This window comes from Salvia splendens, chromosome 16, assembly GCF_004379255.2.
Source record: "Salvia splendens isolate huo1 chromosome 16, SspV2, whole genome shotgun sequence".
Classification (NCBI taxonomy): Eukaryota; Viridiplantae; Streptophyta; class Magnoliopsida; order Lamiales; family Lamiaceae; genus Salvia; species Salvia splendens.
The window spans coordinates 31,108,166-31,130,467 of record NC_056047.1 but is presented as its reverse complement, the minus strand read 5'-3'; the positions used below and the strand labels follow the sequence as shown (position 1 = coordinate 31,130,467).

The 22,302-nt window shown below is 50.9% G+C and overlaps 29 non-coding genes and 12 pseudogenes across 29 annotated transcripts; all 41 read right to left on the bottom strand.

Annotated features, from left to right (window-relative positions):
- Nucleotides 1–355: 355 nt before the first annotated feature.
- Nucleotides 356–474, bottom strand: LOC121772965. The gene has a single exon (XR_006044575.1). It is a non-coding gene; the product is annotated as a 5S ribosomal RNA (ribosomal RNA).
- A 401-nt stretch (nucleotides 475–875) lies between these two features.
- Nucleotides 876–994, bottom strand: LOC121772981. The gene has a single exon (XR_006044590.1). It is a non-coding gene; the product is annotated as a 5S ribosomal RNA (ribosomal RNA).
- Nucleotides 995–1,393: 399 nt separating this feature from the next.
- LOC121773016 lies at nucleotides 1,394–1,512 on the bottom strand. Its single transcript, XR_006044623.1, has one exon. It is a non-coding gene; the product is annotated as a 5S ribosomal RNA (ribosomal RNA).
- A 401-nt stretch (nucleotides 1,513–1,913) lies between these two features.
- LOC121772894 lies at nucleotides 1,914–2,032 on the bottom strand. Its single transcript, XR_006044506.1, has one exon. It is a non-coding gene; the product is annotated as a 5S ribosomal RNA (ribosomal RNA).
- A 389-nt stretch (nucleotides 2,033–2,421) lies between these two features.
- LOC121772980 lies at nucleotides 2,422–2,540 on the bottom strand. Its single transcript, XR_006044589.1, has one exon. It is a non-coding gene; the product is annotated as a 5S ribosomal RNA (ribosomal RNA).
- Nucleotides 2,541–2,938: 398 nt separating this feature from the next.
- Nucleotides 2,939–3,057, bottom strand: LOC121772900. Its single transcript, XR_006044511.1, has one exon. It is a non-coding gene; the product is annotated as a 5S ribosomal RNA (ribosomal RNA).
- Nucleotides 3,058–3,458: 401 nt separating this feature from the next.
- LOC121772893 lies at nucleotides 3,459–3,577 on the bottom strand. The gene has a single exon (XR_006044505.1). It is a non-coding gene; the product is annotated as a 5S ribosomal RNA (ribosomal RNA).
- Nucleotides 3,578–3,921: 344 nt separating this feature from the next.
- On the bottom strand, nucleotides 3,922–4,040 carry LOC121773028 (annotated as a pseudogene).
- Nucleotides 4,041–4,429: 389 nt separating this feature from the next.
- LOC121772979 lies at nucleotides 4,430–4,548 on the bottom strand. Its single transcript, XR_006044588.1, has one exon. It is a non-coding gene; the product is annotated as a 5S ribosomal RNA (ribosomal RNA).
- Nucleotides 4,549–4,947: 399 nt separating this feature from the next.
- LOC121772899 lies at nucleotides 4,948–5,066 on the bottom strand. The gene has a single exon (XR_006044510.1). It is a non-coding gene; the product is annotated as a 5S ribosomal RNA (ribosomal RNA).
- Nucleotides 5,067–5,467: 401 nt separating this feature from the next.
- Nucleotides 5,468–5,586, bottom strand: LOC121773008. Its single transcript, XR_006044615.1, has one exon. It is a non-coding gene; the product is annotated as a 5S ribosomal RNA (ribosomal RNA).
- Nucleotides 5,587–5,988: 402 nt separating this feature from the next.
- LOC121772862 lies at nucleotides 5,989–6,107 on the bottom strand. The gene has a single exon (XR_006044474.1). It is a non-coding gene; the product is annotated as a 5S ribosomal RNA (ribosomal RNA).
- A 396-nt stretch (nucleotides 6,108–6,503) lies between these two features.
- Nucleotides 6,504–6,622, bottom strand: LOC121772977. The gene has a single exon (XR_006044586.1). It is a non-coding gene; the product is annotated as a 5S ribosomal RNA (ribosomal RNA).
- A 401-nt stretch (nucleotides 6,623–7,023) lies between these two features.
- LOC121773014 lies at nucleotides 7,024–7,142 on the bottom strand. Its single transcript, XR_006044621.1, has one exon. It is a non-coding gene; the product is annotated as a 5S ribosomal RNA (ribosomal RNA).
- Nucleotides 7,143–7,543: 401 nt separating this feature from the next.
- Nucleotides 7,544–7,662, bottom strand: LOC121772860. Its single transcript, XR_006044472.1, has one exon. It is a non-coding gene; the product is annotated as a 5S ribosomal RNA (ribosomal RNA).
- A 401-nt stretch (nucleotides 7,663–8,063) lies between these two features.
- Nucleotides 8,064–8,182, bottom strand: LOC121773040 (annotated as a pseudogene).
- A 401-nt stretch (nucleotides 8,183–8,583) lies between these two features.
- Nucleotides 8,584–8,702, bottom strand: LOC121772861. Its single transcript, XR_006044473.1, has one exon. It is a non-coding gene; the product is annotated as a 5S ribosomal RNA (ribosomal RNA).
- Nucleotides 8,703–9,098: 396 nt separating this feature from the next.
- Nucleotides 9,099–9,217, bottom strand: LOC121772976. The gene has a single exon (XR_006044585.1). It is a non-coding gene; the product is annotated as a 5S ribosomal RNA (ribosomal RNA).
- A 400-nt stretch (nucleotides 9,218–9,617) lies between these two features.
- Nucleotides 9,618–9,736, bottom strand: LOC121773003. The gene has a single exon (XR_006044611.1). It is a non-coding gene; the product is annotated as a 5S ribosomal RNA (ribosomal RNA).
- A 400-nt stretch (nucleotides 9,737–10,136) lies between these two features.
- LOC121772859 lies at nucleotides 10,137–10,255 on the bottom strand. The gene has a single exon (XR_006044471.1). It is a non-coding gene; the product is annotated as a 5S ribosomal RNA (ribosomal RNA).
- A 401-nt stretch (nucleotides 10,256–10,656) lies between these two features.
- Nucleotides 10,657–10,775, bottom strand: LOC121773005. Its single transcript, XR_006044613.1, has one exon. It is a non-coding gene; the product is annotated as a 5S ribosomal RNA (ribosomal RNA).
- Nucleotides 10,776–11,177: 402 nt separating this feature from the next.
- Nucleotides 11,178–11,296, bottom strand: LOC121772895. The gene has a single exon (XR_006044507.1). It is a non-coding gene; the product is annotated as a 5S ribosomal RNA (ribosomal RNA).
- A 396-nt stretch (nucleotides 11,297–11,692) lies between these two features.
- Nucleotides 11,693–11,811, bottom strand: LOC121772974. The gene has a single exon (XR_006044584.1). It is a non-coding gene; the product is annotated as a 5S ribosomal RNA (ribosomal RNA).
- A 401-nt stretch (nucleotides 11,812–12,212) lies between these two features.
- Nucleotides 12,213–12,331, bottom strand: LOC121773035 (annotated as a pseudogene).
- A 403-nt stretch (nucleotides 12,332–12,734) lies between these two features.
- LOC121772841 lies at nucleotides 12,735–12,853 on the bottom strand. Its single transcript, XR_006044454.1, has one exon. It is a non-coding gene; the product is annotated as a 5S ribosomal RNA (ribosomal RNA).
- A 396-nt stretch (nucleotides 12,854–13,249) lies between these two features.
- Nucleotides 13,250–13,368, bottom strand: LOC121773048 (annotated as a pseudogene).
- A 400-nt stretch (nucleotides 13,369–13,768) lies between these two features.
- On the bottom strand, nucleotides 13,769–13,887 carry LOC121773002. Its single transcript, XR_006044610.1, has one exon. It is a non-coding gene; the product is annotated as a 5S ribosomal RNA (ribosomal RNA).
- Nucleotides 13,888–14,653: 766 nt separating this feature from the next.
- Nucleotides 14,654–14,773, bottom strand: LOC121773046 (annotated as a pseudogene).
- A 748-nt stretch (nucleotides 14,774–15,521) lies between these two features.
- On the bottom strand, nucleotides 15,522–15,642 carry LOC121773056 (annotated as a pseudogene).
- Nucleotides 15,643–16,043: 401 nt separating this feature from the next.
- LOC121773038 lies at nucleotides 16,044–16,162 on the bottom strand (annotated as a pseudogene).
- A 400-nt stretch (nucleotides 16,163–16,562) lies between these two features.
- Nucleotides 16,563–16,682, bottom strand: LOC121773045 (annotated as a pseudogene).
- A 400-nt stretch (nucleotides 16,683–17,082) lies between these two features.
- On the bottom strand, nucleotides 17,083–17,201 carry LOC121773033 (annotated as a pseudogene).
- A 401-nt stretch (nucleotides 17,202–17,602) lies between these two features.
- LOC121773036 lies at nucleotides 17,603–17,720 on the bottom strand (annotated as a pseudogene).
- Nucleotides 17,721–18,121: 401 nt separating this feature from the next.
- On the bottom strand, nucleotides 18,122–18,240 carry LOC121773037 (annotated as a pseudogene).
- Nucleotides 18,241–18,613: 373 nt separating this feature from the next.
- LOC121772927 lies at nucleotides 18,614–18,732 on the bottom strand. Its single transcript, XR_006044538.1, has one exon. It is a non-coding gene; the product is annotated as a 5S ribosomal RNA (ribosomal RNA).
- Nucleotides 18,733–19,201: 469 nt separating this feature from the next.
- On the bottom strand, nucleotides 19,202–19,320 carry LOC121772972. The gene has a single exon (XR_006044582.1). It is a non-coding gene; the product is annotated as a 5S ribosomal RNA (ribosomal RNA).
- A 401-nt stretch (nucleotides 19,321–19,721) lies between these two features.
- LOC121773049 lies at nucleotides 19,722–19,840 on the bottom strand (annotated as a pseudogene).
- A 402-nt stretch (nucleotides 19,841–20,242) lies between these two features.
- Nucleotides 20,243–20,361, bottom strand: LOC121772905. The gene has a single exon (XR_006044516.1). It is a non-coding gene; the product is annotated as a 5S ribosomal RNA (ribosomal RNA).
- Nucleotides 20,362–20,763: 402 nt separating this feature from the next.
- On the bottom strand, nucleotides 20,764–20,882 carry LOC121773024. The gene has a single exon (XR_006044630.1). It is a non-coding gene; the product is annotated as a 5S ribosomal RNA (ribosomal RNA).
- A 402-nt stretch (nucleotides 20,883–21,284) lies between these two features.
- LOC121772871 lies at nucleotides 21,285–21,403 on the bottom strand. The gene has a single exon (XR_006044483.1). It is a non-coding gene; the product is annotated as a 5S ribosomal RNA (ribosomal RNA).
- Nucleotides 21,404–21,804: 401 nt separating this feature from the next.
- Nucleotides 21,805–21,923, bottom strand: LOC121773001. Its single transcript, XR_006044609.1, has one exon. It is a non-coding gene; the product is annotated as a 5S ribosomal RNA (ribosomal RNA).
- Nucleotides 21,924–22,302: the final 379 nt, after the last annotated feature.

Here is a 22,302-nt window from a genome sequence, read left to right as displayed (position 1 = left end):
CGCAGGTTCTGATCTCCCACCCTTCAGACGGCCATAACTTTTGAACTGGAAGGAGTTACGGGACCCACAACATATCATCGCGGAGCCCTCGCCGAGCCCTCGTCCCAAACCCCGAGGAAAGCCCGCCGCTAATGCCGGGGGCGGAAAAAAGTTCGTTTCGAGCCGATTTGGGCACTTTTCGACCTTAAATGCTGCATTTCGGCAAGTTTAAGGCTGTGGGACCCGCTCGTTATCAGCGCGCGAAGAACTTCGTGCCTTCCTTCTTCGCACTCTTCAACCACTAGCAGGTCATCGATTTTCGCACCTAGGTAAGAGCAACTGAAATGATGAAAAAAAATTGACGTACTCGCAAAAAGGGGTGCAACACGAAGATTTCCCAGTGGGCCACCCATCCTAGTATTATTCTCGCCCAAGCACGCTTAACTTCGGAGTTCTGATGGGATCCGGTGCACTAGTGCTGGTATAAACACACCCATTAACCCATCCGCACTTTGTTTTTTCTTATCGTACGCTCTCGAACGCAGGTTCTGATCTCCCACCCTTCAGACGACCATAACTTTTGAACCGGAATGAGTTACGGGACCCACAGCATATCATCGCGGAGCTCTCGCCGAGCCCCTCATCCGAAACCTCGAGCAAAGCCCGCCGCTAATGCTGGGGGCGGAAAAGAGTTCGTTTCGAGCTGATTTGGGCACTTTTCGACCTTAAATGCTGCTTTTCGGCACGTTTAAGGCTGTGGGACCCGCTCGTTATCAGCGCGCGAAGAACTTCGTGCCTTCCTTCTTCGCACTCTTCAACCACTAGCAGGTCATCGATTTTCGTACCTCAGTAAGAGCAACTGAAATGATGAAAAAAAATTGACGTACTCTCAAAAAGGGGTGCAACACGAGGACTTCCCAGTGGGCCACCCATCCTCATATTATTCTCGCCCAAGCACGCTTAACTTCGGAGTTCTGATGGGATCCGGTGCATTAGTGCTAGTATGAACGCACCCATTAACCCATCCGCACTTTATTTTTTCTTATCGTACGCTCCCGAACGCAGGTTCTGATCTCCCACCCTTCAGACGGCCATAACTTTTGAACCGGAAGGAGTTACGGGACCCACAACATATCATCGCGGAGCTCTCGCCGAGCCCTCGTCCCAAACCCCGAGGAAAGCCCGCCGCTAATGCCGGGGGCGGAAAAAAGTTCGTTTTGAGCCGATTTGGGCACTTTTCGACCTTAAATGCTGCATTTCGGCAAGTTTAAGGCTGTGGGACCCGCTCGTTATCAGCGCGCGAAGAACTTCGTGCCTTCCTTCTTCGCACTCTTCAACCACTAGCAGGTCATCGATTTTCGCACCTCAGTAAGAGCAATTGAAATGATGAAAAAAAATGACGTACTCGCAAAAAGGGGTGCAACATGAGGACTTCCCAGGGGGTCACACATCCTAGTACTACTCTTGGACAAGCACGCTTAACTTTGGAGTTCTGATGGGATCCGGTGCATTAGTGCTGGTATGATCGCACCCATCAACCCATCCGCACTTTATTTTTTAATGTCGTACGCTCCCGTACGCAGGTTCTGATCTCCCACCCTTCAGACGGCCATAACTTTTGATCCGGAAGGAGTTACGGGACCCACAACATATCATCGTGAAGCTCTCGCCGAGCCCCTCGTCCCCATCATAGGGCAAAGCTCGCCGCTAATGACGGGGCTGGAAAAAATGTCGTTTTGAGCCGTTTTGGGTACTTTTTGACCTTAAATGCTGCTTTTCGGCACGTTTGAGGCTGGGGGACCCACTCGTTATCTGCGCGCGAAGAACTTCTTGCCTACCTTCTTCGCACTCTTCAACCACTAGCAGGTCATCGATTTTCACACCTCAGTAAGAGCAACTGAAATGATGAAAAAAAATTGACTTAGTTGCAAAAAGGGGTGCAACACGAGGACTTCCCAAGGGGTCACCCATCCTAGTACTACTCTCGCCCAAGTACGCTTAACTTCGGAGTTCTAATGGGATCCGGTGCATAAGTGCTGGTATGATCGCACCCATCAGCCCTTCCGCACTCTATTCTTTCATGTCGTACGCTCCCGTACGCAGGTTCTGATCTCCCACCCTTCAGACGGCCATAACTTTTGAACCGGAAGGAGTTACGGGACCCACAGCATATCATCGCGGAGCTCTGGCTCCCAAACCCCGAGCAAAGCCCGCCGCTAATGCCGGGGGCGGAAAAAAGTTCGTTTCGAGCCGATTTGGGCACTTTTCGACCTTAAATGCTGCATTTCGGCAAGTTTAAGGCTGTGGGACCCGCTCGTTATCAGCGCGCGAAGAACTTCGTGCCTTCCTTCTTCGCACTCTTCAACCACTAGCAGGTCATCGATTTTCGCACCTCAGTAAGAGCAATTGAAATGATGAAAAAAAATGACGTACTCGCAAAAAGGGGTGCAACACGAGGACTTCCCAGGGGGTCACACATCCTAGTACGACTCTCGGACAAGCACGCTTAACTTTGGAGTTCTGATGGGATCCGGTGCATTAGTGCTGGTATGATCGCACCCATCAACCCATCCGGACTTTATTTTAATGTCGTACGCTCCCGTACGCAGGTTCTGATCTCCCACCCTTCAGACGGCCATAACTTTTGATCCGGAAGGAGTTACGGGACCCACAACATATCATCGTGAAGCTCTCGCCGAGCCCCTCGTCCCCAACACAGGGAAAAGCTCGCCGCTAATGACGGGGGTGGAAAAAATGTCGTTTCGAGCCGTTTTGGGTATTTTTTGACCTTAAATGCTGCTTTTCGGCACGTTTGAGGCTGGGGGACTCACTCGTTATCAGCGCGCGAAGAACTTCGTGCCTACCTTCTTCGCACTCTTCAACCACTAGCAGGTCATCGATTTTCACACCTCAGTAAGAGCAACTGAAATGATGAAAAAAATTGACTTACTTGCAAAAAGGGTTGCAACACGAGGACTTCCCAGGGGGTCACCCATCCTAGTACTACTCTCGCCCAAGTACGCTTAACTTCGGAGTTCTAATGGGATCCGGTGCATTAGTGCTGGTATGATCGCACCCATCAGCCCTTCCGCACTCTATTCTTTCATGTCGTACGCTCCCGTACGCAGGTTCTGATCTCCCACCCTTCAGACGGCCATAACTTTTGATCCGGAAGGAGTTACGGGACCCACAACATATCATCGTGAAGCTCTCGCCGAGCCCCTCGTCCCCAACATAGGGCAAAGCTCGCCGCTAATGACGGGGCTGGAAAAAATGTCGTTTCGAGCCGTTTTGGGTACTTTTTGACCTTAAATGCTGCTTTTCGGCACGTTTGAGGCTGGGGGACCCACTCGTTATCTGCGCGCGAAGAACTTCTTGCCTACCTTCTTCGCACTCTTCAACCACTAGCAGGTCATCGATTTTCACACCTCAGTAAGAGCAACTGAAATGATGAAAAAAAATTGACTTAGTTGCAAAAAGGGGTGCAACACGAGGACTTCCCAAGGGGTCACCCATCCTAGTACTACTCTCGCCCAAGTACGCTTAACTTCGGAGTTCTAATGGGATCCGGTGCATAAGTGCTGGTATGATCGCACCCATCAGCCCTTCCGCACTCTATTCTTTCATGTCGTACGCTCCCGTACGCAGGTTCTGATCTCCCACCCTTCAGACGGCCATAACTTTTGAACCAGAAGGTGTTACGGGACCCACAGCATATCATCGCGAAGCTCTCGTCGAGCCCCTCATCCCAAGCCCCGGTCGAAGCTCGCCTCTATTGCTGCATTTTGGCACGTTTAAGGCTTTGGGTCCCGCTCGTTATCAGCGCGGGAAGAACTTCGTGCCTTCCTTCTTCGCACTCTTCAACCACTAGCAGGTCATCGATTTTCGCACCTCAGTAAGAGCAACTAAAATGATGAAAAAAAATTGACGTACTCGCAAAAAGGGGTGCAACACGAGGACTTCCCAGGGGGTCACCCATCCTAGTACTACTCTCGGACAAGCACGCTTAACTTCAGAGTTTTGATGGGATCCGGTGCATTAGTCCTTGTATGATCGCATCCATCAACCCGTCCGCACTTTATTCTTTTATGTCGTACGCTCCCGAACGCAGGTTCTGATCTCCCACCCTTCAGACGGCCATAACTTTTGAACCGGAAGGAGTTACGGGACCCACAGCATATCATCGCGGAGCTCTGGCTCCCAAACCCCGAGCAAAGCCCGCCGCTAATGCCGGGGGCGGAAAAAAGTTCGTTTCGAGCCGATTTGGGCACTTTTCGACCTTAAATGCTGCATTTCGGCAAGTTTAAGGCTGTGGGACCCGCTCGTTATCAGCGCGCGAAGAACTTCGTGCCTTCCTTCTTCGCACTCTTCAACCACTAGCAGGTCATCGATTTTCGCACCTCAGTAAGAGCAATTGAAATGATGAAAAAAAATGACGTACTCGCAAAAAGGGGTGCAACACGAGGACTTCCCAGGGGGTCACACATCCTAGTACGACTCTCGGACAAGCACGCTTAACTTTGGAGTTCTGATGGGATCCGGTGCATTAGTGCTGGTATGATCGCACCCATCAACCCATCCGGACTTTATTTTAATGTCGTACGCTCCCGTACGCAGGTTCTGATCTCCCACCCTTCAGACGGCCATAACTTTTGATCCGGAAGGAGTTACGGGACCCACAACATATCATCGTGAAGCTCTCGCCGAGCCCCTCGTCCCCAACACAGGGCAAAGCTCGCCGCTAATGACGGGGGTGGAAAAAATGTCGTTTCGAGCCGTTTTGGGTATTTTTTGACCTTAAATGCTGCTTTTCGGCACGTTTGAGGCTGGGGGACTCACTCGTTATCAGCGCGCGAAGAACTTCGTGCCTACCTTCTTCGCACTCTTCAACCACTAGCAGGTCATCGATTTTCACACCTCAGTAAGAGCAACTGAAATGATGAAAAAAAATTGACTTACTTGCAAAAAGGGTTGCAACACGAGGACTTCCCAGGGGGTCACCCATCCTAGTACTACTCTCGCCCAAGTACGCTTAACTTCGGAGTTCTAATGGGATCCGGTGCATTAGTGCTGGTATGATCGCACCCATCAGCCCTTCTGCACTCTATTCTTTCATGTCGTACGCTCCCGTACGCAGGTTCTGATCTCCCACCCTTCAGACGGCCATAACTTTTGAACCGGAAGGAGTTACGGGACCTACAGCATATTATCGCGAAGCTCTCGCCGAGCCCCTCGTCCCCAACACAGGGCAAAGCTCGCCGCTAATGACGGTTGTGGAAAAAATGTCATTTCGAGCCGTTTCGGGTACTTTTCGACCTTAAATGCTGCATTTCGGCACGTTTAAGGCTTTGGGACCCGCTCGTTATCAGCGCGGAAAGAACTTCGTGCCTTCCTTCTTCGCACTCTTCAACCACTAGCAGGTCAGCGATTTTCGCACCTTAGTAAGAGCAACTGAAATGATGAAAAAAAATTGACATACTCGCAAAAAGGGGTGCAACACGAGGACTTCCCAGGGGGTCACCCATCCTAGTACTACTCTCGGACAAGCACGCTTAACTTCAGAGTTTTGATGGGATCCGGTGCATTAGTGCTTGTATGATCGCATCCATCAACCCGTCCGCACTTTATTCTTTTATGTCGTACGCTCCCGTACGCAGGTTCTGATCTCCCACCCTTCAGACGGCCATAACTTTTGAACCGGAAGGAGTTACGGGACCTACAGCATATCATCGCGTAGCTCTCGCCGAGCCCCTCGTCCCCAACCTCGGGCAGAGCCCGCCACTAATGCCGGGAGCGGAAAACAGGTCATTTCGAGCCGTTTTGGGCACTTTTCATCCTTAAATGCTGCTTTTCGGCACGTTTAAGGCTGTGGGACCCGCTCGTTATCAGCGCACGAAGAACTTTGTGCCTTCTTTCTTCGCACTCTTCAAGCACTAGCAGGTCATCGATTTTCGCATCTCAGTAAGAGCAACTGAAATGATGAAAAAAAAATTGACGTACTCGCAAAAAGGGGTGCGACACGAGGACTTCCCAGGGGGTCACCCATCCTAGTACTACTCTCGCCCAAGCACGCTTAACTTCGGAGTTCTGATGGGATCCGGTGCATTAGTGCTGGAATGATCGCACGCATCAACCCGTCCGCACTTTATTCTTTCACGTCGTACGCTCTCGTACGCAGGTTCTGATCTCCCACCCTTCAGACGGCCATAACTACCGGAAGGAGTTGCGGGACCCACAGCATATCATCGCGAAGCTCTCACCGAGCCCCTCGTCCGCAGCCTCGGGCGAAGCCCACTGCCAATGCCGGGGGCGGAAAACAGGTCGTTTCGAGCCGTTTTGGGCACTTTTCGACCTTAAATGCTTATTTTCGCCACGTTTAAGGCTGTGGGACCCGCTCGTTATCAGCGCGATAAGAACTTCGTGCCTTCCTTATTCGCACTCTTCAACCACTAGCAGGTCATCGATTTTCGTACCTCAGTAAGAGCAACTGAAATGATGAAAAAAAATTGACGTACTCGCAAAAAAGGGTGCAACACGAGGACTTCCCAGGGGGTTACCCATCCTAGTACTACTCTCGGACAAGCACGTTTAACTTCGGAGTTCTGATGGGATCCGGTGCATTAGTGCTGGTATGAACGTACCCATCAACCCATCCGCACTTTATTTTTTCTTATCGTACGCTCCCGAACGCAGGTTCTGATCTCCCACCCTTCAGACGGCCATAACTTTTGAACCGGAAGGAGTTACGGGACCTACAACATATCATCGCGAAGCTCTCGCTGAGCCCCTCATCCCAAGCCCCGGTCGAAGCTCGCCGCTATTGCCGAGGGCATAAAAAAGGTCATTTCGAGCCGTTTCGGGTACTTTTCGACCTTAAATGCTGCATTTCGGCACGTTTAAGGCTTTGGGACCCGCTCGTTATCAGCGCGGGAAGAACTTCGTGCCTTCCTTCTTCGCACTCTTCAACCACTAGCAGGTCATCGATTTTCGTACCTCAGTAAGAGCAACTGAAATGATGAAAAAAAATTGACGTACTCGCAAAAATGGGTGCAACACGAGGACTTCCTAGGGGGTCACCCATCCTAGTACTACTCTCGGACAAGCACGCTTAACTTCAGAGTTTTGATGGGATCCGGTGCATTAGTGCTTGTATGATCGCACCCATCAACCCGTCCGCACTTTATTATTTCATGTCGTACGTTCCCGTACGCAGGTTATGATCACCCACCCTTCAGACGGCCATAACTTTTGATCCGGAAGGAGTTACGGGACCCACTACATATCATCGCGAAGCTCTCGCCGAGCACCTCGTCCCCAACACAGGGCAAAGCTTGCGGCCAATGCCGGGGGCGAAAAAAAGGTCGTTTCGAGCCGTTTTGGGTACTTTTCGACCTTAAATGCTTCTTTTCGACACGTTTGAGGCTGTGGGACCCACTCGTTATCAGCGCGCGAAGAACTTCGTGCCTACCTTCTTCGCACTCTTCAACCACTAGCAGGTCATCGATTTTCACACCTCAGTAAGAGCAACTGAAATGATGAAAAAAAATTGACTTACTTGCAAAAAGGGGTGCAACACGAGGACTTCCCAGGGGGTCACCCATCCTAGTACTACTCTCGCCCAAGTACGCTTAACTTCGGAGTTCTAATGGGATCCGGTGCATTAGTGCTGGTATGATCGCACCCATCAGCCCTTCCGCACTCTATTCTTTCATGTCGTACGCTCCCGTACGCAGGTTCTGATCTCCCACCCTTCAGACGGCCATAACTTTTGAACCGGAAGGAGTTACGGGACCTACAGCATATTATCGCGAAGCTCTCGCCGAGCCCCTCGTCCCCAACACAGGGCAAAGCTCGCCGCTAATGACGGGGGTAGAAAAAATGTCATTTCGAGCCGTTTCGGGTACTTTTCGACCTTAAATGCTGCATTTCGGCACGTTTAAGTCTTTGGGACCCGCTCGTTATCAGCGCGGGAAGAACTTCGTGCCTTCCTTCTTCGCACTCTTCAACCACTAGCAGGTCAGCGATTTTCGCACCTTAGTAAGAGCAACTGAAATGATGAAAAAAAATTGACATACTCGCAAAAAGGGGTGCAACACGAGGACTTCCCAGGGGGTCACCCATCCTAGTACTACTCTCGGACAAGCACGCTTAACTTCAGAGTTTTGATGGGATCCCATGCATTAGTGCTTGTATGATCGCATCCATCAACCCGTCCGCACTTTATTCTTTTATGTCGTACGCTCCCGTACGCAGGTTCTGATCTCCCACCCTTCAGACGGCCATAACTTTTGAACCGGAAGGAGTTACGGGACCTACAGCATATCATCGCGTAGCTCTCGCCGAGCCCCTCGTCCCCAACCTCGGGCGAAGCCCGCCACTAATGCCGGGAGCGGAAAACAGGTCATTTCGAGCCGTTTTGGGCACTTTTCATCCTTAAATGCTGCTTTTCGGCACGTTTAAGGCATTGGGACCCGCTCGTTATCAGCGCACGAAGAACTTCGTGCCTTCTTTCTTCGCACTCTTCAAGCACTAGCAGGTCATCGATTTTCGCATCTCAGTAAGAGCAACTGAAATGATGAAAAAAAATTGACGTACTCGCAAAAAGGGGTGCGACACGAGGACTTCCCAGGGGGTCACCCATCCTAGTACTACTCTCGCCCAAGCACGCTTAACTTCGGAGTTCTGATGGGATCCGGTGCATTAGTGCTGGAATGATCGCACGCATCAACCCGTCCGCACTTTATTCTTTCACGTCGTACGCTCTCGTACGCAGGTTCTGATCTCCCACCCTTCAGACGGCCATAACTACCGGAAGGAGTTGCGGGATCCACATCATATCATCGCGAAGCTCTCACCGAGCCCCTCGTCCGCAGCCTCGGGCGAAGCCCACTGCCAATGCCGGGGGCGGAAAACAGGTCGTTTCGAGCCGTTTTGGGCACTTTTCGACCTTAAATGCTTATTTTCGCCATGTTTAAGGCTGTGGGACCCGCTCGTTATCAGCGCGATAAGAACTTCGTGCCTTCCTTATTCGCACTCTTCAACCACTAGCAAGTCATCGATTTTCGTACCTCAGTAAGAGCAACTGAAATGATGAAAAAAAATTGACGTACTCGCAAAAAAGGGTGCAACACGAGGACTTCCCAGGGGGTTACCCATCCTAGTACTACTCTCGGACAAGCACGTTTAACTTCGGAGTTCTGATGGGATCCGGTGCATTAGTGCTGGTATGAACGTACCCATCAACCCATCCGCACTTTATTTTTTCTTATCGTACGCTCCCGAACGCAGGTTCTGATCTCCCACCCTTCAGACGGCCATAACTTTTGAACCGGAAGGAGTTACGGGACCCACAGCATATCATCGCGAAGCTCTCGCCGAGCCCCCCATCCTTGAACCCGGGCAATCTTGCCGCTAATGCCGGGGGCGGAAAAAAGGTCGTTTCGAGCCATTTTGGGCACTTTTCGACCTTAAATGCTGCTTTTCGGCACGTTTAAGGCTGTGGGACCCGCTCGTTATCAGCGTGCAAAGGACTTCGTGCCTTCCTTCTTCCCACTCTTCAACCACTAGCAGGTCATCGATTTTCGCACCTCTGTAAGAGCAACTGAATTGATGAAAAAAAATTGACGTACTCGCAAAAAGGGGTGCAACACGAGGACTTCCTAGGGGGTCACCCATCCTAGTACTACTCTCGGACAAGCACGCTTAACTTCAGAGTTTTGATGGGATCCGGTGCATTAGTGCTTGTATGATCGCACCCATCAACCCGTCCGCACTTTATTATTTCATGTCGTACGTTCCCGTACGCAGGTTCTGATCACCCACCCTTCAGACGGCCATAACTTTTGATCCGGAAGGAGTTACGGGACCCACTACATATCATCGCGAAGCTCTCGCCGAGCACCTCGTCCCCAACACAGGGCAAAGCTTGCGGCCAATGCCGGGGGCGAAAAAAAGGTCGTTTCGAGCCGTATTGGGTACTTTTCAACCTTAAATGCTTCTTTTCGACACGTTTGAGGCTGTGGGACCCACTCGTTATCAGCGCGCGAAGAACTTCGTGCCTACCTTCTTCGCACTCTTCAACCACTAGCAGGTCATCGATTTTCACACCTCAGTAAGAGCAACTGAAATGATGAAAAAAATTGACTTACTTGCAAAAAGGGGTGCAACACGAGGACTTCCCAGGGGGTCACCCATCCTAGTACTACTCTCGCCCAAGTACGCTTAACTTCGGAGTTCTAATGGGATCCGGTGCATTAGTGCTGGTATGATCGCACCCATCAGCCCTTCCGCACTCTATTCTTTCATGTCGTACGCTCCCGTACGCAGGTTCTGATCTCCCACCCTTCAGACGGCCATAACTTTTGAACCGAAAGGAGTTACGGGACCTACAGCATATTATCGCGAAGCTCTCGCCGAGCCCCTCGTCCCCAACACAGGGCAAAGCTCGCCGCTAATGACGGGGGTGGAAAAAATGTCATTTCGAGCCGTTTCGGGTACTTTTCGACCTTAAATGCTGCATTTCGGCACGTTTAAGGCTTTGGGACCCGCTCGTTATCAGCGCGGGAAGAACTTCGTGCCTTCCTTCTTCGCACTCTTCAACCACTAGCAGGTCAGCGATTTTCGCACCTTAGTAAGAGCAACTGAAATGATGAAAAAAAATTGACATACTCGCAAAAAGGGGTGCAACACGAGGACTTCCCAGGGGGTCACCCATCCTAGTACTACTCTCGGACAAGCACGCTTAACTTCAGAGTTTTGATGGGATCCGGTGCATTAGTGCTTGTATGATCGCATCCATCAACCCGTCCGCACTTTATTCTTTTATGTCGTACGCTCCCGTACGCAGGTTCTGATCTCCCACCCTTCAGACGGCCATAACTTTTGAACCGGAAGGAGTTACGGGACCTACAGCATATCATCGCGTAGCTCTCGCCGAGCCCCTCGTCCCCAACCTCGGGCGAAGCCCGCCACTAATGCCGGGAGCGGAAAATAGGTCATTTCGAGCCGTTTTGGGCACTTTTCATCCTTAAATGCTGCTTTTCGGCACGTTTAAGGCTGTGGGACCCGCTCGTTATCAGCGCACGAAGAACTTCGTGCCTTCTTTCTTCGCACTCTTCAAGCACTAGCAGGTCATCGATTTTCGCATCTCAGTAAGAGCAACTGAAATGATGAAAAAAAAATTGACGTACTCGCAAAAAGGGGTGCGACACGAGGACTTCCCAGGGGGTCACCCATCCTAGTACTACTCTCGCCCAAGCACGCTTAACTTCGGAGTTCTGATGGGATCCGGTGCATTAGTGCTGGAATGATCACACGCATCAACCCGTCCGCACTTTATTCTTTCACGTCGTACGCTCTCGTACGCAGGTTCTGATCTCCCACCCTTCAAACGGCCATAACTACCGGAAGGAGTTGCGGGACCCACAGCATATCATCGCGAAGCTCTCACCGAGCCCCTCGTCCGCAGCCTCGGGCGAAGCCCACTGCCAATGCCGGGGGCGGAAAACAGGTCGTTTCGAGCCGTTTTGGGCACTTTTCGACCTAAAATGCTTATTTTCGCCACGTTTAAGGCTGTGGGACCCGCTCGTTATCAGCGCGATAAGAACTTCGTGCCTTCCTTATTCGCACTCTTCAACCACTAGCAAGTCATCGATTTTCGTACCTCAGTAAGAGCAACTGAAATGATGAAAAAAAATTGACGTACTCGCAAAAAAGGGTGCAACACGAGGACTTCCCAGGGGGTTACCCATCCTAGTACTACTCTCGGACAAGCACGTTTAACTTCGGAGTTCTGATGGGATCCGGTGCATTAGTGCTGGTATGAACGTACCCATCAACCCATCCGCACTTTATTTTTTCTTATCGTACGCTCCCGAACGCAGGTTCTGATCTCCCACCCTTCAGACGGCCATAACTTTTGAACCGGAAGGAGTTACGGGACCTACAACATATCATCGCGAAGCTCTCGCTGAGCCCCTCATCCCAAGCCCCGGTCGAAGCTCGCCGCTATTGCCGAGGGCATAAAAAAGGTCATTTCGAGCCGTTTCGGGTACTTTTCGACCTTAAATGCTGCATTTCGGCACGTTTAAGGCTTTGGGACCCGCTCGTTATCAGCGCGGGAAGAACTTCGTGCCTTCCTTCTTCGCACTCTTCAACCACTAGCAGGTCATCGATTTTCGTACCTCAGTAAGAGCAACTGAAATGATGAAAAAAAATTGACGTACTCGCAAAAATGGGTGCAACACGAGGACTTCCCAGGGGGTCACCCATCCTAGTACTACTCTCGGACAAGCACGCTTAACTTCAGAGTTTTGATGGGATTCGGTGCATTAGTGCTTGTATGATCGCATCCATCAACCCGTCCGCACTTTATTCTTTCATGTCGTACGCTCCCGTACGCAGGTTCTGATCTCCCACCCTTCAGACGGCCATAACTTTTGAACCGGAAGGAGTTACGGGACCTACAGCATATTATCGCGAAGCTCTCGCCGAGCCCCTCGTCCCCAGCCTCGGGCAAAGCCCGCCACAAATGTCGGGAGCGGAAAACAGGTCATTTCGAGCCGTTTTGAGCACTTTTCATCCTTAAATGCTGCTTTTCGGCACGTTTAAGGCTGTGGGACCCGCTCGTTATCAGCGCACGAAGAACTTCGTGCCTTCCTTCTTCGCACTCTTCAAGCACTAGCAGGTCATCGATTTTCGCATCTCAGTAAGAGCAACTGAAATGATGAAAAAAAAAATTGACGTACTCGCAAAAAGGGATGCAACACGAGGACTTCCCAGGGGGTCACCCATCCTAGTACTACTCTCGCCCAAGCACGCTTAACTTCGGAGTTCTGATGGGATCCGGTGCATTAGTGCTGGTATGATCGCACCCATCAACCCGTCCGCACTTTATTCTTTCACGTCGTACGCTCTCGTACGCAGGTTCTGATCTCCCACCCTTCAGACGGCCATAACTACCGGAAGGAGTTGCGGGACCCACAGCATATCATCGAGAAGCTCTCACCGAGCCCCTCGTCCGCAGCCTCGGGTGAAGCCCACTGCCAATGCCGGGGGCGGAAAACAGGTCGTTTCGAGCCGTTTTGGGCACATTTCGACCATAAATGCTTATTTTCGGCACGTTTAAGGCTGTGGGACCCGCTCGTTATCAGCGCTATAAGAACTTCGTGCCTTCCTTATTCGCACTCTTCAACCACTAGCAGGTCATCGATTTTCGTACCTCAGTAAGAGCAACTGAAATGATGAAAAAAAATTGACGTACTCACAAAAAAGGGTGCAACACGAGGACTTCCCAGGGGGTTACCCATACTAGTACTACTCTCGGACAAGCAGGTTTAACTTCGGAGTTTTGATGGGATCCGGTGCATTAGTGCTGGTATGAACGTACCCATCAACCCATCCGCACATTATTTTTTCTTATCGTACGCTCCTGAACGCAGGTTCTGATCTCCCACCCTTCAGACGGCCATAACTTTTGAACCGGAAGGAGTTACGGGACCCACAGCATATCATCGCGAAGCTCTCGCCGAGCCCCCCATCCATGAACCCGGGCAATCCTTCCGCTAATGCCGGGGGTGGAAAAAAGGTCGTTTCGAGCCATTTTGGGCACTTTTCGACCTTAAATGCTGCTTTTCGGCACGTTTAAGGCTGTGGGACCCGCTCGTTATCAGCGTGCAAAGGACTTCGTGCCTTCCTTCTTCCCACTCTTCAACCACTAGCAGGTCATCGATTTTCGCACCTCTGTAAGAGCAACTGAATTGATGAAAAAAAATTGACGTACTCGCAAAAAGGGGTGCAACACGAGGACTTCCTAGGGGGTCACCCATCCTAGTACTACTCTCGGACAAGCACGCTTAACTTCAGAGTTTTGATGGGATCCGGTGCATTAGTGCTTGTATGATCGCACCCATCAACCCGTCCGCACTTTATTATTTCATGTCGTACGTTCCCGTACGCAGGTTCTGATCACCCACCCTTCAGACGGCCATAACTTTTGATCCGGAAGGAGTTACGGGACCCACTACATATCATCGCGAAGCTCTCGCCGAGCACCTCGTCCCCAACACTGGGCAAAGCTTATGGCCAATGCCGGGGGCGAAAAAAAGGTCGTTTCGAGCCGTTTTGGGTACTTTTCGACCTTAAATGCTTCTTTTCGACACGTTTGAGGCTGTGGGACCCACTCGTTATCAGCGCGCGAAGAACTTCGTGCCTTCCTTCTTCATACTCTTCAAGCACTAGCAGGTCATCGATTTTCGCACCTCAGTAAGAGCAACTGAAATGATGAAAAAAAATTTACGTACTCGCAAAAAGGGGTCACGAGGACTTCCCAGGGGTCACCCATCCTAGTACTACTCTCGGCCAAGCACGCTTAACTTACGGGACCCACAACATATCATCGCGAAGCTCTCGCCGAGCCCCTCATCCCTAGCCCCAGTCGAAGGTCGCCGCAAATGCCGAGGGCAGAAAAAAGGTCATTTCGAGCCGTTTTGGGTACTTTTCGTCCTTAAATGCTGCATTTCGCCACGTTTAAGGCTGTGGGACCCGCTCGTTATCAGCGCGGGAAGAACTTCGTGCCTTCCTTCTTCTCACTCTTCAACCACTAGCAGGTCATCGATTTTCGCACCTCAGTAAGAGCTACTGAAATGATGAAAAAAAATTGACGTACTCGCAAAAAGGGGTGCAACACTAGGACTTCCCAGGGGGTCACCAATCCTAGTACTACTCTCGGACAAGCACGCTTAACTTCAGAGTTTTTGATGGGATCCGGTGCATTAGTGCTTGTATGATCGCACCCATCAATCCGTCCGCACTTTATTATTTCATGTCGTACGTTCCCGTACGCAGGTTCTGATCACCCACCCTTCAGACGGCCATAACTTTTGATCCGGAAGGAGTTACGGGACCCACTACATATCATCGCGAAGCTCTCGCCGAGCACCTCGTCCCCAACACTGGGCAAAGCTTACGGCCAATGCCGGGGGCGAAAAAAAGGTCGTTTCGAGCCGTTTTGGGTACTTTTTCGACACGTTTGAGGCTGTGGGACCCACTCGTTATCAGCGCGCGAAGAACTTCGTGCCTTCCTTCTTCATACTCTTCAAGCACTAGCAGGTCATCGATTTTCGCACCTCAGTAAGAGCAACTGAAATGATGAAAAAAAATTTACGTACTCGCAAAAAGGGGTCACGAGGACTTCCCAGGGGTCACCCATCCTAGTACTACTCTCGGCCAAGCACGCTTAACTTACGGGACCCACAACATATCATCGCGAAGCTCTCGCCGAGCCCCTCATCCCTAGCCCCAGTCGAAGGTCGCCGCAAATGCCGAGGGCAGAAAAAAGGTCATTTCGAGCCGTTTTGGGTACTTTTCGTCCTTAAATGCTGCATTTCGCCACGTTTAAGGCTGTGGGACCCGCTCGTTATCAGCGCGGGAAGAACTTCGTGCCTTCCTTCTTCTCACTCTTCAACCACTAGCAGGTCATCGATTTTCGCACCTCAGTAAGAGCTACTGAAATGATGAAAAAAAATTGACGTACTCGCAAAAAAGGGGTGCAACACTAGGACTTCCCAGGGGGGTCACCAATCCTAGTACTACTCTCGGACAAGCACGCTTAACTTCAGAGTTTTTGATGGGATCCGGTGCATTAGTGCTTGTATGATCGCACCCATCAACCCATCCGCACTTTATTCTTTCACGTCGTACGCTCTCGTACTCAGGTTCTGATCTCCCACCCTTCAGACGGCCATAACTTTTGAACCGGAAGGAGTTACGGGACCCACAGCATATCATCGCGAAGCTCTCACCGAGCCCCTCGTCCCTAGATTCGAGCAAACCTCGCTGCCAATGCTGGGGGCGGAAAACCAGTCGTTTCGGGCGTTTTGGGCACTTTTCGACCTTAAATGCTTATTTTCGGCAAGTTTAAGGCCGTGGGACCCACTCGTTATCAGCGCGCTAAGAACTTCGTGCCTTCCTAATTCGCACTCTTCAACCAATAGCAGGTCATCGATTTTCGTACCTCAGTAAGAGCAACTGAAATGATGAAAAAAAAATTGACGTACTCGCAAAAACAGGTGCAACACGAGGACTTCCTAGGGGGTCAACCATCCTAGTACTACTCTCGGACAAGCACGCTTAACTTCAGAGTTTTGATGGGATCCGGTGCATTAGTGCTTGTATGATCGCACCCATCAACCCGTCCGCACTTTATTATTTCATGTCGTATGCTCCCGTACGCAGGTTCTGATCTCCCACCCTTCAGACGGCCATAACTTTTGATCCGGAAGGAGTTACGGGACCCACAACATATCATCGCGAAGCTCTCGCCGAGCACCTCGTCCCCAACACAGGGCAAAGCTTGCGGCCAATGCCGGGGGCGGAAAAAAGGTCGTTTCGAGCCGTTTTGGGTACTTTTCGACCTTAAATGCTGCATTTCGCCACGTTTAAGGATGTGGGACCCGCTCGTTATCAGCGCGGGAAGAACTTCGTGCCTTCCTTCTTCTCACTCTTCAACCACTAGCAGGTCATCGATTTTCGCACCTCAGTAAGAGCAACTGAAATGATGAAAAAAATTGACGTACTCGCAAAAAGGGGTGCAACACTAGGACTTCCCAGGGGGTCACCAATCCTAGTACTACTCTCGGACAAGCACGCTTAACTTCAGAGTTTTTGATGGGATCCGGTGCATTAGTGCTTGTATGATCGCACCCATCAACCCATCCGCACTTTATTCTTTCACGTCGTACGCTCTCGTACTCAGGTTCTGATCTCCCACCCTTCAGACGGCCATAACTTTTGAACCGGAAGGAGTTACGGGACCCACAGCATATCATCGCGAAGCTCTCACCGAGCCCCTCGTCCCTAGACTCGAGCAAACCTCGCTGCCAATGCTGGGGGCGGAAAACCGGTCGTTTCGGGCGTTTTGGGCATTTTTCGTCCTTAAATGCTTATTTTCGGCAAGTTTAAGGCCGTGGGACCCACTCGTTATCAGCGCGCTAAGAACTTCGTGCCTTCCTAATTCGCACTCTTCAACCAATAGCAGGTCATCGATTTTCGTACCTCAGTAAGAGCAACTGAAATGATGAAAAAAAATTGACGTACTCGCAAAAAGGGGTGCAACACGAGGACTTCCTAGGGGGTCAACCATCCTAGTACTACTCTCGGACAAGCACGCTTAACTTCAGAGTTTTGATGGGATCCGATGCATTAGTGCTTGTATGATCGCACCCATCAACCCGTCCGCACTTTATTATTTCATGTCGTATGCTCCCGTACGCAGGTTCTGATCTCCCACCCTTCAGACGGCCATAACTTTTGATCCGGAAGGAGTTACGGGACCCACAACATATCATCGCGAAGCTCTCGCCGAGCACCTCATCCCCAACACAGGGGAAAGCTTGCGGCCAATGCCGGGGGCGGAAAAAAGGTCGTTTCGAGCCGTTTTGGGTACTTTTCGACCTTAAATGCTTCTTTTCGGCACGTTTGAGGCTGTGGGACCCACTCGTTATCAGCGCGCGAAGAACTTCATGCCTTCCTTCTTCACACTCTTCAAGCACTAGCAGGTCATCGATTTTCGCACCCCAGTAAGAGCAACTGAAATGACGAAAAAAAATTGACGTACTCGCAAAAAGGGGTGCAACACGAGGACTTCCCAGGGGTCACCCATCCTAGTTCTACTCTCGGCCAAGCACGCTTAACTTCGGAGTTCTGATATGATCCGATGCATTAAGGCTGGTATGATCGCACCCATCAGCCCATCCGCACTCTATTCTTTCATGTTGTACGCTCCCGTACGCAGGTTCTGATCTCCCACCCTTCAGACCGCCATAACTTTTGAACCGGAAGGAGTTACGGGACCCACAGCATATCATCGCGAAGCTCTCGCTGAGCCCCTCATCCCTAGCCCTGGTCGAAGGTCGCCGCAAATGCCGAGTGCAGAAAAAAGGTCATTTCGAGCCGTTTCGGGTACTTTTCGACCTTAAATGCTGCATTTCGGCACGTTTAAGGCTGTAGGACCCGCTCGTTATCGGCGCGGGAAGAACTTCGTGCCTTCCTTCTTCGCACTCTTCAACCACTAGCAGGTCATCAATTTTCGCACCTCAGTAAGAGCAACTGAAATGATGAAAAAAAATTGACGTACTCGCAAAAAGGGGTGCAACACGAGGACTTCCCAGGGGGTCACCAATCCTAGTACTACTCTCGGACAAGCATGCTTAACTTCAGAGTTTTGACGGGATCTGGTGCATTAGTGCTTGTATGATCGCACCCATCAACCCGTCCGCACTTTATTCTTTCATGTCGTACGCTCCCGTACGCAGGTTCTGATCTCTCACCCTTCAGACGGCCATAACTTTTGAACCGGAAGGAGTTACGGGACCCACAGCATATCATCGCAAAGCTCTCGCCGAACCCCTCGTCCCCAGCCCCGGGAAAAAGCCCTCCGCAAATGCCGTTTTGGGAACTTTTCGACCTTAAATGCTGCTTTTCGGCACGTTTGAGGCAGTGGGACCCGCTCGTTATCAGCGCGCGAAGAACTTCGTGCCTTACTCTTCGCACTCTTCAACCACTAGCAGGTCATCGATTTTCTCACCTCAGTAAGTGCAACTGAAATGATGAAAAAAAATTGAAGTACTCACAAAAAGGGGTACAACACGAGGACTTCCCAATGGGTCACCCATCCTAGTACTACTCTCGCCCAAGCACGCTTAACTTCGGAGTTCTGATGGGATCCGGTGCATTAGTGCTGCTATGATCGCACCTATCAACCCGTCCGCACTTTATTCTTTCATGTCGTACGCTCTTGCACGCAGGTTCTGATCTCCCACCCTTCAGACGGCCATAACTTTTGAACCGGAAGGAGTTACGGGACCCACAGCATATAATCGCGAAGCTCTCACTGAGCCCCTCGTCCCCTGCCTAGGGCGAAGCCCGCCGCCAATGCCGGGGGCAGAAAAAAGGTCGTTTTGAGCCGTTTTGGGCACTTTTCGACCTTGAATGCTGCTTTTCGGCACGTTTAAGGCTGTGCGACCCGCTCCTTATCAGCGCGCGAAGAACTTCGTGCCTTCCATCTTCGCACTCTTCAAGCACTAGCAGGTCATCGATTTTCGCACCTCAGTAAGAGCAACTGAAATGATAAAAAAAAATTCTTCAAGCACTAGCAGGTCATCGATTTTCGCACCTCAGTAAGAGCAACTGAAATGATGTAAAAAAATTGACGTACTCGCAAAAAGGGGTGCAACACGTGGACTTCCCAGGGGGTCACCCATCCTAGTTCTACTCTCACCCAAGCACACTTAACTTCGCAGTTCTGATGGAATCCGGTGCATTAGTGCTGGTATGATCGCACCCATCAACCCGTCCGCACTTTATTCTTTCATGTCGTACGCTCCCGTACGCAAGTTCTGATCTCCCACCCTTCAGACGGCCATAACTTTTGAACCGGAACGAGTTACGGGACCCACAGCATATCATCGCGATGCTCTCACCGAGCCCCTCGACCCCTGCCTAGAGTGAAGCCAGCCGCCAATGCCGGGGGCGGAAAAAAGGTCGTTTTGAGCCGTTTTGGGCACTTTTTGACCTTAAATGATGCTTTTCGGCACGTTTAAGGCTGTGCGACCCACTCGTTATCAGCGCGCGAAGAACTTCGTGCCTTCCTTCTTCACACTCTTCAACCACTAGCAGGTCATCGATTTTCGCACCTCAGTAAGAGCAACTGAAATGATGAAAAAAAATTGACGTACTCGCAAAAAGGGGTGCAACACGAGGACTTCCCAGGGGGTCACCAATCCTAGTACTACTCTCGGACAAGCATGCTTAACTTCGCAGTTCTGATGAAATCTGGTGCATTAGTGCTGGTATGATCGCACCCATCAACCCGCCCGCACTTTATTCTTTCATGTCGTACGCTCCCGTACGCAAGTTCTGATCTCCCACCCTTCAGACGGCCATAACTTTTGAACCGGAAAGAGTTACGGGACCCACAGCATATCATCGCGAAGCTCTCACCGAGCCCCTCGACCCCTACCTAGAGCGAAGCCAGCCGCCAATGCTGGGGGCGGAAAAAAGATCGTTTTGAGCCGTTTTGGGCACTTTTTGACCTTAAATGTTGCTTTTCGGCACGTTTAAGGCTGTGCGACCCACTCGTTATCAGCGCGCGAAGAACTTCGTGCCTTCCTTCTTCGCACTCTTCAAGCATTAGCAGGTCATCAATTTTCTCACCTCAGTAAGAGCAACTGAAATGATGAAAAAAAAATTGACGTACTCGCAACAATGGGTGCAACACGAGGACTTCCCAGGGGGTCACCCATCCTAGTACTACTCTCGCCCAAACAAGCTTAACTTCGGAGTTCTGATGGGATCCGGTGCATTAGTGCTGGTATGATCGCACCCATCAACCCATCCGCACTTTATTCTTTCACGTCGTACGCTCTCGTACTCAGGTTCTGATCTCCCACCCTTCAGACGGCCATAACTTTTGAACCGGAAGGAGTTACGGGACCCACAGCATATCATCGCGAAGCTCTCACCGAGCCCCTCGTCCCTAGACTTGAGCAAAGCCCGCTGCCAATGCTGGGGGCGGAAAACCGGTCGTTTCGGGCCGTTTTGGGCACTTTTCGACTATAAATTCTAATTTTCGGCAAGTTTAAGGCCGTGGGACCCACTTGTTATCAGCGCGCTAAGAACTTCGTGCCTTCCTAATTCGCACTCTTCAACCACTAGCATGTCATCGATTTTCGTTCCTCAGTAAGAGCAACTGAAATGATGAAAAAAAAATTGACGTACTCGCAAAAAGGGGTGCAACACGAGGACTTCCTAGGGGGTCATCCATCCTAGTACTACTCTCGGACAAGCACGCTTAACTTCAGAGTTTTGATGGGATCCGGTGCATTAGTGCTTGTATGATCGCACCCATCAACCCGTCCGCACTTTATTATTTCATGTCGTATGCTCCCGTACGCAGGTTCTGATCTCCCACCCTTCAGACCGCCATAACTTTTGATCCGGAAGGAGTTACGGGACCCACAACATATCATCGCGAAGCTCTCACCGAGCCCCTCGACCCCTGCCTAGAGCGAAGCCAGCCGCCAATGCCGGGGGCGGAAAAAAGATCGTTTTGAGCCGTTTTGGGCACTTTTTGACCTTAAATGTTGCTTTTCGGCACGTTTAAGGCTGTGCGACCCACTCGTTATCAGCGCGCGAAGAACTTCGTGCCTTCCTTCTTCGCACTCTTCAAGCATTAGCAGGTCATCGATTTTCTCACCTCAGTAAGAGCAACTGAAATGATGAAAAAAAAATTGACGTACTCGCAAAAAGGGGTGCAACACGAGGACTTCCCAGGGGGTCACCCATCTTAGTACTACTCTCGCCCAAGCAAGCTTAACTTCGGAGTTCTGATGGGATCCGGTGCATTAGTGCTGGTATGATCGCACCCATCAACCCATCCGCACTTTATTCTTTCACGTCGTACGCTCTCGTACTCAGGTTCTGATCTCCCACCCTTCAGACGGCCATAACTTTTGAACCGGAAGGTGTTACGGGACCCACAGCATATCATCGCGAAGCTCTCACCGAGCCCCTCGTCCCTAACTTGAGCAAAGCCCGCTGCCAATGCTGGGGGCGGAAAACCGGTCGTTTCGGGCCGTTTTGGGCACTTTTCGACCTTAAATTCTAATTTTCGGCAAGTTTAAGGCCGTGGGACCCACTCGTTATCAGCGCGCTAAGAACTTCGTGCCTTCCTAATTCGCACTCTTCAACCACTAGCATGTCATCGATTTTCGTTCCTCAGTAAGAGCAACTGAAATGATGAAAAAAAAATTGACTTACTCGCAAAAAGGGGTGCAACACGAGGACTTCCTAGGGGGTCACCCATCCTAGTACTACTCTCGGACAAGCACGCTTAACTTCAGAGTTTTGATGGGATCCGGTGCATTAGTGCTTGTATGATCGCACCCATCAACCCGTCCGCACTTTATTATTTCATGTCGTATGCTCCCGTACGCAGGTTCTGATCTCCCACCCTTCTGACGGCCATAACTTTTGATCCGGAAGGAGTTACGGGACCCACAACATATCATCGCGAAGCTCTCGCCGAGCACCTCATCCCTAGCCCCGGTCAAAGGTTCCCGCAAATGCCGAGGGCAGAAAAAAGGTCATTTTGAGCCGTTTCGGGTACTTTTCGACCTTAAATGCTTCATTTCGGCACGTTTAAGGCTGTGGGACCCGCTCGTTATCAGCGCGGGAAGAACTTCGTGCCTTCCTTCTTCGCACTCTTCAAGCACTAGCAGGTCATCGATTTTCGCACCTCAGTAAGAGCAACTGAAATGACGAAAA